At 38.0% G+C, this 19,270-nt stretch overlaps 1 long non-coding RNA gene across 1 annotated transcript in view; it reads right to left on the reverse strand.

Annotated features, from left to right (window-relative positions):
- Positions 1-1,357: 1,357 nt before the first annotated feature.
- Positions 1,358-19,270, reverse strand: part of LOC134296436 (uncharacterized) — a 67,741-nt gene continuing 49,828 nt past the window's right edge. Inside the window, exon 3 of the long non-coding RNA XR_010003180.1 lies at positions 1,358-1,869. This is a non-coding gene — a long non-coding RNA (uncharacterized LOC134296436). The remainder of the gene's footprint in view (positions 1,870-19,270) is intronic.

Consider the following 19,270-nt stretch of genomic DNA (forward strand, 5'->3'; position numbering starts at 1 on the left):
ATCCGATAGTTCCTGCCCTGTCACCTCATTGTTTCAACAACTCCCGCCTTCTCTTTCCTGATTGGCCCGAGTAGAGACAAAAGGCAGCTTCCTATTGGGCCAACGGAGCAAGGCGGGAAACGAAAGCCCGCCTCGTTCAACCTTCTAGCCTATCAACGATCAGATGGGCGGGGGAGCAGAGCGGGAAATTCAAAGGGCTGTCAGACTGAAATTTTGTATAAATATGGCTTTATTTTGATTGTATGGTACCCTAGTAGACCGAATGATCGCTACTAGAGTCCTCTTCAGCTGAATTGCTCAATAAAGACTCCTTGGCGGATTTTCTTTCAACTTTGGCGGACCTTCTTCATTTCGGCTTCAGGTTGTATTGCGGCTCGTAATTCTCCTTTTGGCTCCACCAAGGTCCGTTCTCTCAGGACCGGATCGGGTCTCTCCTTAAGGGCCCGATCCCCTAAAACGCGGTCGACAACAGGAGGATAGTATAAACCTCAGAGAGAACTGGCTCTCTCCCTGCTAAGTAGTTTCGTAAATACCAGAGTGAAGACGTTCTATCTGGGTCACCCTGGTCAAGGTAGGGGAGGTTACCAGCCAATGAGCACCAAGCAAGTTTGAACTCATTGGCTGTTCCAGAGCAATGTTCTGAGGTCGCAAAGGCTCCCAGGAAGAAGACAGAGCACGGTCTCAGGAATAGTGCCCATCATGGCTACCTCTGCTGCCACATTTTGATCACATTTTGGACTATAATCCACAGAGTCTCCCAGCAACCATGGGGGAGATTTTCTATCCTGGCTAGGTATTTTGGGACATGTAGGACCTTATTGAATGAAATTGCTATACAGTGGCATTCCTGTGATCAGGGGTGGTGGCAACTTTTTGGTATGGTCACCATCTTTATCGCATCATTGTTAGCATCAGCAACTCTGCCTTGCTGCTGTGTTGCTTCCTTTCTTTATAAAATTTAAAGCCCTTTGCAATTAGACGAGTGTAGGATGTATGAAGTGTAGGATGCAAAGGTCCTTTTTTTAAGAGAAGGGAGATGACAATTCTGCCTCCTGACACTACAAGCATGCTGCCACAGTAGTCCTTAGACCTCATTGCACAAGGTACGTTTGGGACCATGGTACAATCGGAGGTATTTCCTGTCAATTGCTGGGATGGCTTCATCATAAAATGGCAATGGATATTTCACATGTCATACAATAGGGACATCCTGCTCTTATGTTGATTTGCCACTGTGTGATAAATGCCATAGCCCACTAAAACCTTTTCAGGCTCACCTCTTCAACCACATGAATGGACATTCATCATAGTCCAAAACAAGTTAGATTATAGAAAACATTTCTTCTCGTCTCCATTATTATTTTTCTATCTTTGGCGTCCCTTTTAGCGTTTTAAAGTTAGTATTAAATAACCATTTCAAAAAGAACCAGTCATGAGGACAAATCAAGTAGGTTTTTCAAGTATTTTTAGTTAGCCAACAGGTAACCCAGTACAGACTACATTCATCATTGTATGCTGATGGTAATCGCTTCAGAGTAGGCCTCAAGAGATCAGTAGGAAGTAAAACCAGCAGATCAATTGGATGACCAGGAGTGCATGTTTTTTGGACACACTACAGATTTCCGTTCTTTCAAAAACAGAGCCAGCTTATTAAAACACAAATGAACTTTCCCCAGTTGGGTTCCATTTAATCTTGGATGTTGTTTACATTTTCATTTTATCTCATACTTGAACAGTACGTTCAGTCAAACCTTTTCTTGAATTAGGTTTGAAAATCCTCAAGGTTTGCCTGCCAGATGTTTCTCAATTCATAGAATAGTTGTTTATTTCATGGAATAATGCTTCAATCCTCCATTCAGTCCACATTGCCTGGAAAAAATATTAGCAATTTATCAGCATGGTTCATAGTATCAAAATAAACTCTGGGTTATGAACAGAACTCATGACTGTAAGGAAAATAAAGCATCTGATAAAATAAAAGGGAAAATGTTGGAGGGCGGGGGGGAGAGAAGAAATAAAAAGGCAGCCAAGATCACCCAAATGGATCATAAATATGTCTTTACTCAATAGTTTCACTAACTATATTTTCCCTGTATGGGATTCAGGCCATCAAAATTATTTGAAGTCAGCAAAGATGCTTAAATTGGCAATATTGCAATAATTGATTTCACAAAGTTATGTGACCTATTCTCTCCTTCCCTGATTTAGAGCTTTTTAGTTTTGAAATGTCCTTAAAACAAGGAAAGTTCTACAAAGTTCTCTTTGAATACATTTACATTTTGGTGCCTCAAGTGTTAGACCAGTTTCTGGGTATATTTGACCTGTTGATTCCAAAAATGGCACCAGTTTCCCCCTATCAGCTCTAATCTTTGAGATACAGAACATACCAGCCACAATCTGCTCACCCATAAAAATAATGATAACCATATCTAAGAAATTAGAGTTGATGCAGTCTATCTAATGCAATTTTCTGAATTGGCGCCCCAAATAACTACAGGAACAGACCTAAAAACCAAGACACCAAGAACAATTTCTTTTGGTCAGGCTGTGATATTACAACCAGTCCATCCTCCAGGAAATAATGCCTGTCTGCTCACTGGAGGGAAGGATATTAGAGGCAAAGCTGAAGTATTTTGGCCACATCATGAGGAGACAGGAAAGCTTGGAAAAGATCACGAAGCTGGGGAAAATGGAAGGAAAAAGGAAGAGAGGCCGACCAAGGGCAAGATGGATGGACGGTATCCTTGAAGTGACTGTCTTGACCTTGAAGGAACTGGGGCGGTGACGGCCAACAGGGAGCTCTGGTGTGGACTGGTCCATGCGGTCACGAAGTCGGAGACGACTAAACGACTGAGCAGTGATATTACAAGAAATTGGGAAGGAGCAAAGGTGACTGATTACCCCCTTCTTCTTCTCCCAATGTTTTAAAGTCAATTCTACAGGGGTGTGACTATCTGCCAAAGAGAATAGTTATATAATAGCACAGATCCTTGTGTCAACCACTACTATAACCCACGAAAGCAGACTTTTCTTCAAAATAGCTTAGGATAATAACCTAAGAGACATTCTGGAATGAAATAGGCAGCGGATAAGCCATTGGAAAGAGATTTAAATCAGTTTTGGTCCATAAGAAAAGAGATAAGCTTGCCAGCGCAAAGTAATCTACCAAAATATATAGAAGGTGCCAAAGAATAAAAGAAAATTCAAAACATAAAAAATATAAAAGAAGGAGCAATGGGACTACATATTTGGGGCCTTATGTAACGGGTAAGGTTAAAACCTAAGCTTTCTCCTCCTCCTCTGACAGAGATATAGAAAAATATAGAGAGGTCAATAAACAAGACTTTGGTGATTGTACTGGCATGCAGAAAAAGATGAAATGCATTCAAGATTCTAAAAAATTCCAGGATAGAGTTGAAGGCTTGTGGAACAGACACAGAGCATGTAAAATGAAAGCAAAGGGCTATGTTTTCACAGTCTTCCAGAAGGGTATATTGTCACCTTGTTATAATTAAAGATCTAGGAGATCTTTTATGATTTTAATCTATCTGCTAAAGACATTTAATTTATTTGCTAATTACATTTGGGCTTTAGGCCCAAATAAACAGCAATTGACTGTGTCTAGATATATGTTGATAAAATATGATAAATATCCAAAGACATGCCAAGTGTTCTGAACACTCAACAGCATTATCTCCGTACAATATAAACAGGAAAAATTGGAATTATATCACAGTCTAGACACCTTGTGGAGACACAAAACTTAAAATGTATATGAAGAAACCTTGTGGAGACAAATTTCTAGACACCTTGTGGAGACACAAAGCTTATACACAAACTTACGGAGAGAAGCTGGATTTTAATTTAATTGAGGATCAACCTTTACTGAATTCTTATTCATGAATAAAGACACCTGGTTGCATCAAGAACAGCATGAGTGGCAGAAACATGAAATGCTCTAGATCAGTCATGGGCAAACTTTGGCCCTCCAGGCAGGCCCATAGCCAGGATTTTGTTTTGGGAGGGGCTGGGATTTTGGTTCGAGGGGGGGGGGTTGAGTCTGAGCAGGAGAGGGTCTACTCTAGCAAACCTTTTGTATCGTTATCCCAATGTCGCCATGCATGTGGGATATATTGAGCATGGTGATCAGACCATGATATGAATAAACATAACAGTTTAAATAATAAATGTAAGGCCTTCTCGAGGATCACCCTGAGAATTTCGAGGGGGGGGTGAAGCCCCTCAAGCCCCTCCCCCAGACTACATTCCAGCCTCCAGGTGTATTGAACTTTAACTCAAAGAAATCCCAGCCATCTTACCTGCTGTTAGGAATTGTGGGAGTTGAAATAAAAAACACCTGGAGAGCTGAAGTGTTAGAGCTAAAATGATGGAAAAAACAGGGCACTGAAACTTTTACAGAAACTTATGGGTGGAAAAGGACACAGATCTAGATTTGAGGATTGATACAAGAAGAAAAGATTGCAGCTTTGATCACTGGTTCTGTTACTGTTTGCTACCATTATTGTTTTACATGACAGCTGTTTTGATCAATGTGTTAACTGTCACTTACACAGCTCAGTTCTTGTTTTAATTTAATGTTTGTGTCCATCAAAGTGTAGTGATGTGAGAAACCCAACCACAAGAGTTGTTTGTTACTCTTGGCTCCATAGGGCTACTTCTAAAGATCTGCCACATTGGAAATGAATCACCCCAAGTTTTAATTCACATCCTGTGGTTGAGATGCCACATATATACACTGGGAGTTGGGGCTAAAGTTGGTATATTTTTGTTGAATGGTGAAAATAATCATACTTGACTGTTTGTTGTTAGGTTTCCACAGTGTGTTGGTTTACACTTATTGCAGGGTTTGAAATAGAGACAATAATAGTTGAGAGGTAAAGAGTACTCATCTGGATAACATAAGAGTTTTGTCTTTTAATGTAAGTAGTCGATGTTTATCAGTAGAAAATATAAAAGAATAGTTACAATCATAAGGTTATTCCATCTCAATGAGCCATTCCTACAGAAACAAATCTAAGTAAAAATAATGCATGTATACAAAAACATATACAGTAGAGTCTCACTTATCCAACATAAACTGGCCTGCAGAATGTTGGATAAGCGAATATGTTGGATAATAAGGAGGGATTAAGGAAAAGCCTATTAAACATCAAATTAGGTTATGATTTTACAAATTAAGCACCAAAACATCATGTTATACAACACATTTTACAGAAAAAGTAGTTCAATACGCAGTAATGTTATGTTGTAATTACTATATTTACAAATTCAGCACCAAAATATCATGATATATTGAAAACATTGACTACAAAAATGCATTGGATAATCCAGAACGTTGGATAAGCAAGTGTTGGATAAGTGAGACTCTACTGTAGTTAGAGAAATAGTAAACTGCCATTGGTATCTCCAAGACAAGAGGAATGGAGGGTCTCCTAAATTATCTCAGTCCCAAATGCTGAACATCCTCAGATATCCAGGAGGGATATTCATTTGTGTAAAGGATGAGATAGTTGGTTAGTATCCAATTTTGGGATCTTAGTATGTGCTAATATGAAACAAATGTGATTTATGTATCATATGTTACATAGGTGGGGAAACCTTGCTATAGGAAAAATACTTGGAGGAGGTATAAATGTTCTACAAAATGGAATTTGGACAGATCATCTAATTATCTGAGGCCATAAAATAGAGAGAGAACAATTATCAAACTATTAGAAAAGCAAAAAAACCGAAAACAAAACCCAGATAAATGCTGAAGATACAGATATCTTTAGGGGACATAGCCAAATTTGTATTTTATTTACAACTAACGTCTCATTGAGTCAACTACTTTTATTTAGGTTTTGATCTAGGTTTTGACCCACCATTTAACAATGTATTCAATGGGTCTCCTCTGCTTGGGACTAACCAACATGATTCAACCAAATTCTCTTCTTGTTTCAGGTTTGACAATTTTGAAAATCATAGCTACCCAAATCAGAGATATCTCTTTTGAGACAATGACATCTATTAATCACTTTCTGGTTATGATAACATGCAACTTGCAATTTCATCAGTTTCAAAAAGTGAGCTGGTGGTTAATGTATTGCTTATATGATAGCATGCCGATAAAAATTTAAAGATAATATGTCTCTTTTGTAATTAAAAACAGTACTCATTGATCATTCACACTTTCAAACTTAGAAAGCTATATTTATTATAGCTTGAAACTTGAATCCAAAAGATAAAAACAAAATGAATGAATCAATGAATTAATGAATAACTGGGAAAATAGCATCCCTAATGTAAAATCATCTCTCAGTGGAGGTCAGACAAGAGAACATTAGTGTAGTTTGCCAAAGAAAAGTAGAGCACTGGACAGGCCACAGTGAAAATGCAATACTTTAGACAGTCTCCAAGATAGAAACATTTGACTTACAAATGACTCATAGTTAAGAATAGGAGTAAGACAACAGGAAGTGAGAGAAATCTGTCCTTAGGAAGGGAAATTCATTCCTGAAAATTATCATGGGGAAAAGGTTGGGGTTAGGGTTAGGGTTATTTATTGCTAAAAAGTTATCATGGGGAAAGTTATTATTATTATTGACACAAACTTTATTTTTGTATCCTGCCTCCATCTCCCTGAAGGGATTTGGGATGGTTTACACATGGCACAGTGTGCCTAAAACAACGCAAAAAAGACACTGTACGATACAAAATAAAACCAATAGCATATACAACAAACAATTTAAAACTCAGACAACCTATAGTGACAAGTGTTGTAAAAACATAGCCAACTGTGAACTAGAAGAAGGGGAAGGGATAGTGCAAGTTGTAGCTAAGGAACAAGGGCATGGGATGAAAGTGCAGTCCTGTAACATTAAATAATTGCAGACCATTGGGCTAGGCATTCTCAAATGCTAGTCTAAGCATCCAAGTCTTCAATTCTTTCTGGCAAGAGGACAGTGTGCTTCTACCATTTTAAAGTGTGCTTTCCTGCGACAACTTTGTGCTTCTATCATTTTAAAGTTGATCTTTCTTTTATTATTGGTCCATGTGAATATGTAGTTATATATTATTTGTTATTTATAAAGTACATTTTCTTATTAAAAACATGTAACAAAAAATGGAGACCCCCCCCCCCCCGGAATGGAGTAATAGTATTTCAATGGGAAAATCTGCTTTGAGATAAGAGCATTTTGAATTAAGAGCTCAGTCAGGGAACAAATTGAACTCTTAAGTCATGTTTTCACTATATTGGATTAGAACAATCCTAATAACAATATTTGCTTCTTGTACAAAATTATTAAAAAGATTCTGTGTAAAATTACCCGTAGGGCCTGTGTATAGGATTGTATGAAACATAAATGAATTTTGTGTTTTAGACTTGCATCCCATATCCAGGATATCTCATCATGTATATTCAAATATTCCAAAATCTGAAAAAAAATCAATAATTCAAAACATTTCTGTTTCCAAGCATTTCCTATAAGAGATACTCAACCTGTATCTGAATTATGATTATTCAATAAATTAGAAGGCTAGAGTGATTATGGATTCAGCAAATCACATCATTTTCACAAAATATATTCTGCAAGCAAGAGCCCTGAGGTCATTTACAATGTTTGAGCCATACTGTGTACCAACCCCATAAGGGGGCAGGTTTGTGAATTGTATTATGAATTCCTAGAAGCCCATGGCTGCTTCTTGCAAGATAAAACCAGTTTGGGAATTACATTTTCCCACTTTTTAATGGATTCCTAATGAGAGAGAATATGGAGGTCCTCTTCTTACAAATCATTTTGTTAGGATGTAAGAACTATGCAATCATGCCCACCACATGACCTAGGAGGCTTCTACGGACAGTGCCAGCAATTTGGCTTAGAAATGGAGATAAGCACATCCCCCCACTAGAGTCGGACACAACTAGATTTAATGTCAGGGGAAAACCTTTACCTTTACCTTTAAGAAACATGTACAGAAAATAAGACACAGATAACAATTATGTCCAGTTAAATTAGCTCAGTTTAACAGATATTTATCCCAATTTTGTTGGACAGAGGAAATTGGATCTCCTCTATTTACTTGCCTGAGGGTTTCATGTCTTTGGAGGCAGATCTTAAACAGTTAATCTACAGTCACAAAATAATGTTCCTTCGGGCTTTATTACAGCTTTGGAATTTTGAAGGGAAAAATAAAAGTTTATTGCACAAGGAGTTAATCTTGGTACTACCAGGATCTGTGAAGTTAGAAGTTGCAAAATCCTAGAAAGATTTGAAAGGATTATCACTGTGACAAATGTTGGACACTGTGTGTCTGTTATACTGTCAGATAACTCATGTAAGACTGATTAGAAGAGCAATAAAGAAAGATGATTTTGTTAATGTATGGCTTCCAGTTATTTGATTCACAAATGCAGTCTTTGTCATATAAGATTTTATTGCAGAGTGTGGGAGAAAAATCTTTTAACATTAAATTTTAAGAAGCTTATTTTCACTAACAAAACAACAGTCATGGTGGACATAATTTCAGCATTCATTGAACCTACTTTTTAATGTGTTTTGCAGGAAGCATTGGGATAAATCTATGAATACAGGATCAGTAGATATGGAGGCCTAACAGCAGCTATACAAGGCATGGGCAAACCATATTACTGTATTTTAATTTTGTTTTTACCATACTGCTACTATTTAATTGCTTTTTAACTTTTGTATTGCACCTTTTAAACATGTCTAGGGTGGAGTGTTAGCCACCTTGATTCCCCATTGGGGGAAAGGTGGGGTAAAGATATTAAATAAATAAAATAAATGTTTTGGACGTCAACTCCCATAACTTCTGCTGGCAGGAGATGGTGGAAATTAAAATCCAAAAGAACTTGAAATGCTACCTTCAGCCCACTCTGCAGTAGATCATATAGCCAGCTCTTCAGATTCTTCATCCATAGATCTAACCATTCACAGTTTTGAAAATATTAAGAGTCTTGGTCCAAAGTAGAAGAATATGAAAGAAAGGGCTGTTGAAGTTTAAGTGACAAAGATTAGAAGGATGAAACATTTTAGAGTCTCTTCTTGTAAGCGTTTAGTAAAGTAAAGAAGCACTGACTAAGCCAACAATAAGGAAAACTCTCATCTTTTTGGAGGGTTTGTCCTTTATTACAGACAAAGAGGTTGATTCAATACTTTTTTTTTCTTTTTTTGTATCATCCTCTTGTATTACCATAGATTGGGAAACGCAAAGGAGAAGATGGAAGTCATTTATTATTATTTTTTAATTATTTTTTTTAAAATTGTTTTTTGGTTTTGGTTTTTGGTTTGTTTGTTTTTTTCCTTCTTTTTTCCCCCTACCTCTTTCCCCCCCCTCTTTTTCTTCTTTCTTCTTCCCTTTCTGTCAAAAGCATTGTTCTCACTCTTTCGATGTTATTTACTTATTATATACACTAATAAAAAATATATTTTTTAAAAAAAGAGTCTTGGGAGTGTGTGGCAATATATGTCTGTGTATTTTAATATATGTATTTCATGTATTTCATAGAAGCAGCACAGAGGGAGGGAGGAAGGAATTATGCTGCCTACCCAGAAGTGCAGCTTGCACAGCCGTGGCTCCCAATTATGTGATGCCAGTGGCTGTGCGAAGCCACCCATCACCATGATGGTAAGTTGTCACTATCCCATATCGGGGATAGTGCAGGATAATGGCAATCATGTCATAATGTCTTAAGCTTACTACAGCTGGTGGGAGTTGCAATGAAGGAAACAGTCTGTGGAGACCACACTTTATCAGTTTATGTGCTCTATATTCCTTATGTTGTTCCAAGATTATAACATGAAAGAGTCATTTGTTTTGTTCATTAGAGATCCTATTTTTCTTGAAAAAAAAAATGAGCTGTTTCTGGGGAAGAAGGAAAAGCAGTTAGCATGTAAAAAGAAATCTATTGACATTCATAAACTCCTAAGGGGAGAAAGGCTAATCTAGAGCAGGAGGATTTGTATCCCCATGGGTGGGTACATAACTTTAACTCGCTTGAGTCATTAATTTGTATTCATGCAAGCAACCCAGGAATTCTTCACAATAGGTTAGAACTCCAGAGGACACGTTTAGAGCAGAAATAAGTATAAATTTACAACCAAACTGTAATCCAGCGCTATCCTAAAGAAAGCAAAAGATCGTGATTTGCCGTCTGTCATGAAGGCGATTCCAAGGCTGTTAATTTGAGAAGCTAAGTAAACAGAACTTGACACACATTGTACTGCTGTCTGAATTATTTTAACTTCTCACAGATTCACAAATGCATTGCTGGAACTTGAGCATTTACAGTGGGAGTATGATCTTGATTTCATTGGTAGGGATTATATACACACACACACACCAAACATTCCTGTATATCTATTTCTCAAGTTATTTTCTAAATTCTATCCCTTTACATTTCTCAAATGAACTGAAACTCTGCTTTTCTAAACATTTGTTTCTAGGCGTGCCTAGAGGTTGTTGCAGAGCTGGGAGATAATTCATTGTAAATAATATTTATAAATACTTATAGTTATATTAGTATTAAATCATTATAAATAACTAGTTACTTGAAATTAATATGTTTTTCCAAATGATATATGCATTAAATTTTAGCTGTATGGGATAGTATATCTCCTTTGGAATGTAATTTAAACTTCTATTGTTATGAGAGGAGAAGTAAAGTTTCTCCCAAGCTACATTCTTTATTGTTGTTCTGACTTATGGTGACCCTATCATGGGGTTGTCTTGGCAGAATTTTTCTGCAAAAAAAGTTTGCCTTTGGTGTCTTCTGAAATTGAGGGAGTGTGACTCGTCCAATGTCACCCAGTGGTTTTCAATGGTTGAGTGGGGATCTGAAACCTGGTTTCCAGATTGTAGACCAACAGTCCAACTATGACACCATGTTGTCTCTCCACTTTTCAAAAACCATGCATAATTTTACACACCTCTGCCATTTCTCCCTTTATTTGCCACTTTTTATGTCCAAAAAGCATGATACATTATAGTTTTTTCTTACTGGCCTCCTTTTTTGCATTTTCCTTCCAGCTGTACAATATACTCTTTTAGATATGGTAGCTATCCATGTAGAATTTATTCCAGAAGTGGTTACATTTTGGGGTCATGGAAATGCACCTTGGGATTATAATAAATGTTAAGCTTCTTTTCAAAAGTTCTAAGATGTATGCCTTTGTGCCTGTAAAATTATCAGCAAGTCCTGGATCTTACCGCATAGGGTGGAAGGGTAGTGGTAGAGCTAAATGATCTGAGAGTAAAGCAGGCACATGCCAAGAGAACAACATGAAGCCGAGTGTTAAGAGATGAAATGCTTTGGGGCAAGAAATTGTATTCATTGGGCCCCATCATGGTTGCTCATTTTGGTTTACTTGCCTTTTCCTTTGATCCCAGTCTACTTAGAGTCCATCTACATGTCCTGGATCTACTGAAGTACTCACACACCTCTGATCCTAAACCATGGCGGTAGTGGGAATGAGTCCTGACTGTTCACTTGCATGATTCCTCTTATTTTTTATTTTGTTAGTTACTCCTGGCCAATGTCAGCAAAGTTGCCTGCACTACTTGGATAAAAGAGCAGGGAAATGAGAGGATCTATGCACTTAAGCCTTTTTGGATCTATGTACATAGGCCGTTTGCTTCATTTCTACCTGTTGAAGTCACTTCAACCTTCTTGAAGGAAATAGTCTCCTACAGAACTCCATTTACTGAAAAATGGCAAGACAGCAACCAACTTAGTATCAGAATCAGTATGTATGAATATCTGTTACAGTACACTTTGGTTACTAGCTTTGGTAAAAAAAAAAAAGCAGACTTCAGAAGTCTAAAAGAATATACAGTGTTCCCTCACTTATTTCAGGGGTTTCATTCCAGGACCATCCATGAAAAGTGAAAATCTGTGAAGTAGGGATGCTATATTTGTGTTGTTTGTAAGTAGCGTCTCTGTCCCCTCCTCACCTCTCAAGCACACTCCCACCACTGCCGCTGCCCTGTGAGACGAAAACAAAGCAGCTTCAGCCTCCTTTTCTCTCCCTTCCTTAGGATTCTCCTTAGGAAGGAAGTAGAAAGAGGGATTTATAATATTATTTATGATTTATACTATTATTTTAGTGTTTATTAAAAACCCACAAAACAGCGAGGCGCAAAAAGTTAACCACGAAGTAGTGAAGGAAGACTGTATCCTACTTCACAGGTCAAAATGATCCATTTGTTTCATAGGACAGGTCCTGAAAAAACAACAACAAAATACATGAAGAGCTGCATGTTTGCTATTCATTTTCCATGGAAGGGGCTGTGAGGTTTTGTTTTGTTTTCATTTTTTTAGGGAGGAGTTTATCATAAGTTCATGGCCCCCTCCATGACTCTCCAGGCCCTGGACCAGCCGAACCCCCCTCCCCCCAATGCTACTTTCTCAGTCTGTTTGGGATACATAGAAGTCTGCTTTATACTCTCCTAGAGCTTTTAAAATCAGAATCCTGGTAGACAGAAGAATACGTGAGGAGAAATTTGGGAAATCTACAAAATCAAAACATGGGGTAAACACTATCCAAATTAATAAATTTTGACAGAAAAGACATTTTCATTTTGGTTATCTCATCACACAGATAATCTTAGAATCATACATTACATTTGAAGGTTAGTTTTGTAACACTCTAAACCAAAATGCACACATGCACATATACAAATGAGAAGAGTGACCTATCTGTTATCTCAGCAGTTAATCCAACTGTCAGAATGTTTTCCAAGCCATGGAAATGTTGCAAGCCGCAAACTTTCCAGTATGGGTTGGAAGCACTACCTATTTTATGATTCTGGATATTTTGGGAGGATTGTCTCTTCTGAGCTTTCCAGGGAAGGGGCTGGGGAGATGATCTTTCAGTTGATGTACATCTGGCTAAGATATGATACCAGAGATATGTTGGCAGAAGTGCATTTAATAATATCGTCTCGTTTTGGACTGCTGCCCTTCCAACATGTTATTGTGCACGTCTTCTTGACCATGGCCAGTCGGTGTTAAGAATGTGAAGAATGTGGAAATATGCTGTGGTTTGAGCAAACGTGACAAGACCTCCAACATTGTTAAGCTGCAAAATGAGGAGCTTACAAAGCTACCAAAGGATGTCCAAGAATCAACATAAATAAGTTTTTTGAAGGAGTGAAGTTTGCAAAATAACATCTGAGACAGAGATTATTTGAAAGAGTACTATAACATTCAGCATCTAAAATAGTACATAGATAGATAGATGTTTTATTTTGTTCTTATAATCTGACAATTTGAATCCTCCCAAACTTCTCTTACAGTTTACAAATTGTAGCAGTTTGACATAGTAATCATAGTAAACATAGTTGTATTCTGTGGAATTCTGGGATTCCATTGGTAATGAAATACTTAATATTGCTAGTATGTTTTCAGTCGTATGGACTGAATACATGGACCTTCTAAATAGCTGTTGCTTAATACATCTTAATTTTTACATTATTCCCTTAGTATATCAAGATTAGCATAGGGAAAGGGCGATTGTGTGGTGCCTGTCTGGACATGGGATAGGTTTGAAATTTCTGTGAAGCCCCGGATACTCTGGAGTTTCCAGAAGATTCCAGTGTATTTTAACTTTTCCTAAAGTGCAACAAATTCAGATTAAACCCAGAAAACATGTGATTTTCACTGAAAGTTGCTGTATATTGTGGAGACAGATAGTAGTGGCTTTGCAGTGAGTCCAGTGGTTTTCACCAATGCAGACAGCCCTTAGAAGAATATTGACCAGCTGTAACATATTCACAACAAGATGGGAAATATACCAGGATGCAAATTAGAACTTTCTGGGAAAGTGCAGGCCAGGAATGTAATTACATGGGAAGGAGGACAAAACTTTTCCTCCAGTCTTCAAAATTTTAGTATTGCTGTAAGCTAAAAGTTCAGTTGCTAATTTAGAACTAGAGTTCTGCTATCCAATGAAGAGGGGAATGAAAAGGTACAAAGGGAATGTGAATATAGCAACATAAAAATTCTGGGTATAAATGATATTCACGCCCAGGGTATAATTTGAAGACTGAAGGATACTGTCATTTGGGTGGACAGGATTCTTACAGAAGAGGACATGCCCTTACCCTGCCTCCTAGTAGCAATATTCCCTTCCAGGGTGGTTCTACACGTTGCTGTGGATGCGGGAAGGAGTCCTGGCTGTTCAGTGGCATCACACGCAGTTCAGCACTACGTTTGCTGTCCCTTTCTTTCCTCCATCTCTTCTCCAATTGCCTCTGCAACCTGGCCAATATCTACCAGCCGTTTTGCGTGATGAGCAATGTCAACTGGGACATATTCTACTTATAAGTCCCAGAAAGACTTTGCTATTGCCATGACCAGTCAGTGTAGATTGATAGTGTGGATGGGCCAATGGTCTGACTTAGTATAAAGTATGTTCCTATAATAATTAGGTTTTTTGTTTAGCAAAAGAGGTACCTTACCATTACTATCTTTGTTGTTATGGTATTGGTTGTTATGCAGTTTTAAGTCAACTTTGACTTATGATTACTCTACACTTGCAAAGAAAATCCTACATTAGGGTTTTCTTTGCACGATTTATTCAGAGGAAGTTTGTTATTACATTCCTGAGGTTGAGTGAGTATGACATGCCCAAGACCACTAAAGGGATTTTCATGGCTGAGAAGGGATTTGAACCCTGGTTTTCTGAAACTCTAATATTCACTTACACCACACTGGCAGAGTGTATCTGTGTCTGTGTTGTGTTGTGTGCATTTAGGCCTATTTTCTGAGGCAAAGCGTGTGTTGCTTACTAACGGCAAGTAGGTTTCCAAGACCGAGAAGAGATTTGAACACTGTTGTTCAGAGTAATAGTAAAATGCTCAAACCACTGCACTGTCAACTTAGAAGTAAATGTCATGGAAGAAGTCTTACTCTCAGGGCGCTTCCAGACAGTGTCAAAATGTGGGTCAAATAAGTGGGGCAAAAAATCATAAGACCTGACAGCAAGTCCAAACACAGACTTGTCAGTCCCGTCAAATGGTTCCTCGCCATCCTGACACCTTCATTTGTAGTGGATTTTTTAAATCTGCAAGATGGATGGGAGACATTTGGTGGAAGTTTACTTTTTCAAAAAAATTAATTCTTCAAGATATTCTGGACTTCATATGCACTCATGTGGATATCTAAATGTACACACAAGCAGATTTCTTATTATCCCTTCTCACCCTATTGCAAATTCAAACTTTGTTTAATTTCAGAACAAAGGAATGGTTGCAGAGAGTTCTTATGGGAATTGCTTTCCATTTAGCCACCTATGTGTCTGTGGGCCTATTTGTTTACAGCTGAGATAAGCTGTTTTGGGATTTTGAAATGCGCACATGCGCTGGAGCAGTCCACACCAGGCTATACAAATGAAATCATGTGTTTTTCTTGACTGCAGGGATATACAGTCATGCTAATATGCACATTTTTGCCAAAATCAAATATTAAGTGCACCCATTTAACACGTGTTTTTCAGCTGTTAATCCGAATCAGTGCACATTTTTGTGAAATGTCATTTTGTTGTGGAATTTCGTTTGGACACGGGTGAAGAAAGCAGACTGGCAGCAGAAGTTGTCTTCAAGATAGTTTACTTTTGGCCAAGAGCAGGTGACAATGTTAGCTAATGCCCAGAAAACGCAATGCCACACCTTGCCTGTAGTGGTTTTCCAATTTATACAATTTTACAGAAGCATGCGCAGAAGCTAACTGACAATGGAATTTGCTGAATATTACAATCCTTTTGGACATGCGTAGTTGCCTTGTAACTTATATAACTCATTACTCATCACATCAGGTGAAGTGTCCATAGTTTGCTCCACGTATGCACTATCCTCAGGTGACATGTTCATAGTTCATCCCACGCATGCATCATCCAGCAGCCAAATCATTACTGCAGTTTGCATGACCTTATATTGTGAGCAAAGAGCAAATGTCAGGCAGAACATGTCCTGTCAACACTTTCATGGAAAAACAAAATTTTTGAGTAAGGGTCATCTAGGTAAGGGATTTTTAGGGTCTTTAAATAAAATATTCAAGAGCTGCTCCATTAATTTAGCCACTCGCCCCCTTTTATTCCAGTTTCTTCCATGTGTAGGGCATGTGTAGAAGGGGCCTCAGCTATATAGGAACTGGCTTGCATGTTTCCTTAAAAGCAATTCCCTTCAAGTTGAATAGGTCTTCCTCCCTATTAAGTGTACACAGGATTACAGTTTGACCATCGAAAATGATCTTTTCTTAGCCCACTGTGGCTAAAAAGAGGCATGTATACTTGAAGTACTCTTCATCACACTCTGCTTGAGGTTCCAGACCTGTTTGTCACTCAATCACCCCATACTTTATCCTCTAGTGAAATCTAAGTAGCGTACACAGAGGAAAGCATGTCAGGGCTTGGATAAGCTTGAAGGCAGCACGAGAATAACTGCCATAGTATGCGTGTCCTATATCCATGAACATCTTGTGTTACCAGTGTTTAATTCAGTTCCAGCAGAGCTCACCTTTGGTTAACCCTTCCTTGGGACAATAAGCTTGTAATGAACAACAGCAGCCTTCAGATCCGTACCCCTCAGTTTTGGGGATTAGAAACTTGTAGGTATACATGGTTTGGTTTTTAGATTGATGAACTATAGGCACAATTATTCAGAATGTCCTCCTATATAAGGAAAAGGATATCCAACTGTGGTCAGGGAAAGTTAGTGAGGGCTGGGTAGGATAAAGACAGTTATCTATTCTCCTGTACCTTTAACAGTGAATCACTTAATAAAGTATTTTTTTGTGGGGGGCGGGTATGGGAGAAGGAATATACCATAAAATCACAATCATGTCTTTTCAACTGTTATTTAGGGTCTGTTAAAAATAGAGATAGGTCAAATGGGTTAGGAACAGTTGGGGCTAGTTAGGAAGTGATCAGGGCTGGGAATAGAGAAGTACAGTAAGAGATGGAAGTTTAGTTGCATATGTTGCATTTGTGTTGTGATTGGTAACTGGAATGTAAAACTGTGCTTAACTGTCAAGTCCTGAAAAAATCCAGTTGTTGTTGAGGGCAATGAGTAAATCTTAGGGTATCTATATTTCACTCAATATATGGTCATATCCCAAATGTGACATATAGTGAGCTCTCGGTATCTGCTGGAGTTTGGTTCCATGAGTACCAAAATATATGGATGCTCAAGACTAATTATATATAATGGCATAGTGAAATGGTCTCCCTTAGATAAAATGGTAAAATTAAAGTTTGCTTTTTGGATTTTCTTTTAAAAATCAAACCATGAATGATTGCATCAATGGATATAGAATCTGTGGATACAGAGGCCCAACTTTCCACCTTCTGGGATGGTAGACCAATTTTAATGGTTCAGCCTGGAAGTTAATAGATCTGGATGATATCCTGAGATCTCTGATGGAATTTTGTGAATTTGTAACTGAGGATTTATCTTTGGAATGAGGAGATAACCAAGGCATCCCAGGTATCCATTACTTTGGCAATCTGAGAAGTGAGTGTTATGAAATGCTTGTTTGAATAATAAAACACAGATAATAAACAACCATATCCTGTGGTGTACAGGGGAACACAGATGAGGGTTGGCAGCACAGAATAGTGGCAAAATTTGAATTTGTTTTTGTCTGAGAAAGCACCTCTCTGAGCATCTGCAAGTCCTTCAGTGTAAATCTATGGTCAATGCCTGCCAGAGTTGCCCCAGAGGATATAGAAATTCCTCAAGAAGTGTTCATTCTAGAAAACTCTTTAAGTTCTCCAGAGCAATTCAATGATTAACTTCTGGTGAAGGTTGATCATAGAGTCCCTCTGGAGGATCCTACAGATTCCTAGAGAGAACATCAAATCCACAAAGTTACACCTGCAAATGTGGAGGGCTGACATATTTTAGTCATGATGAAATTTGTACATTGTTTTCAATGGCGACTTTTTCAAAATGGTGAAAAGCCTTCTCTTAGATTGGCAAATCGGGTGGAATCCTTAATGCTGCACAGTGAACAATTTGCACAATATTTTGTAATACAATTGAAATGTAACTGCATACTTATATGCAACTTAGGTGACTGTAAGTTTGTTGTATGAACACTTGATATGGTTTGTCAAGAACCAAAACATTAGTCAGTTTCATCGAATGCCCCTTTTCAGCACTGTGAGAACCAGGATTGAGAAAGTGTGTGAAAAAAGTGCTCATAACAGTTTTTACCCACTTAATCCCGTTTTTGTGGAATTTTTTGAAACTATTCACTATCTTCTAGGACTCTTTTTTTAAAACACAGATTCTTGTCACCTTTGAATGGTTGGTGACACCCCATAATTTACCACCAGGAATGCAGACATGAAGGAAGACGGTGGGATGAAATATGGTGTCAAGTTTGTATCTGTTCACATTTCACATACTAAAGAGACAAGCCCCTTTGGCAAGTTGCCATGGGGAATTTTCTTTTAGAAGAAAATAACTCAGAACAGAGAGTGATGGGGGTATGGAACTGCAGATCCATCCTGTCCCAGCTGCAGAATATCATTAGTTCTCAAAGGATACTGTGTATGTCGTGTGAAGGAAAGAATTTTCAAATGTAGCATGACTGCAGTTGGAAAAGAAGTGGAGCAGAAGTTTTATTTTCAAATTTGAAGATTCCTTCCTGTGATCAGGTTAAGAAAAAGATGAATAGCTCTCTGGCACATTTGGCAGCAATTTTCTGTTCCTTGGGCTTCGAAGGGGTAGGCTGGATGGCCTGTTGATTTTTCTGATAATATTAAAACATGATTCAGGTTGAATATCCCTTGTTCAAAATTGTTTCGAAGTGATTTTCACCCTGTATTATCAAAAGCTACTTAAAAGATTAATTGCTACTCACGATCTTCGGAGGATTCAACATTAATGGTCAGGTAATGATTAATTGTGTATACATGCAGGTATGTTTGTACAAAAAATGACAACACAGATTGCATTCCATTAAAATAACCCTCCTCCATCACTGCTGTCATATCAAACTGGTGATGATTGTGCAACATGAAACAGGCCCGTAACCAGAAAAACATTTGGGGGGTGGGTTGAAACAATTTTTGTTTTTTAGTGAATCGTGAAGAGTAAGTCCATAACACAAAATAATTTAAATCCCATGACTCATTCTATATTTTTATATCCTATCCTATCCAATATGTCATCGATCCACTCCATTGGGCTTCACACAAATCTGCCATTTGCCAAACTATACGATCCTGTGCTTTTATTT

This window comes from Anolis carolinensis, chromosome 1 (assembly GCF_035594765.1).
Source record: "Anolis carolinensis isolate JA03-04 chromosome 1, rAnoCar3.1.pri, whole genome shotgun sequence".
In the NCBI taxonomy this organism is placed as follows: domain Eukaryota; kingdom Metazoa; phylum Chordata; class Lepidosauria; order Squamata; family Dactyloidae; genus Anolis; species Anolis carolinensis.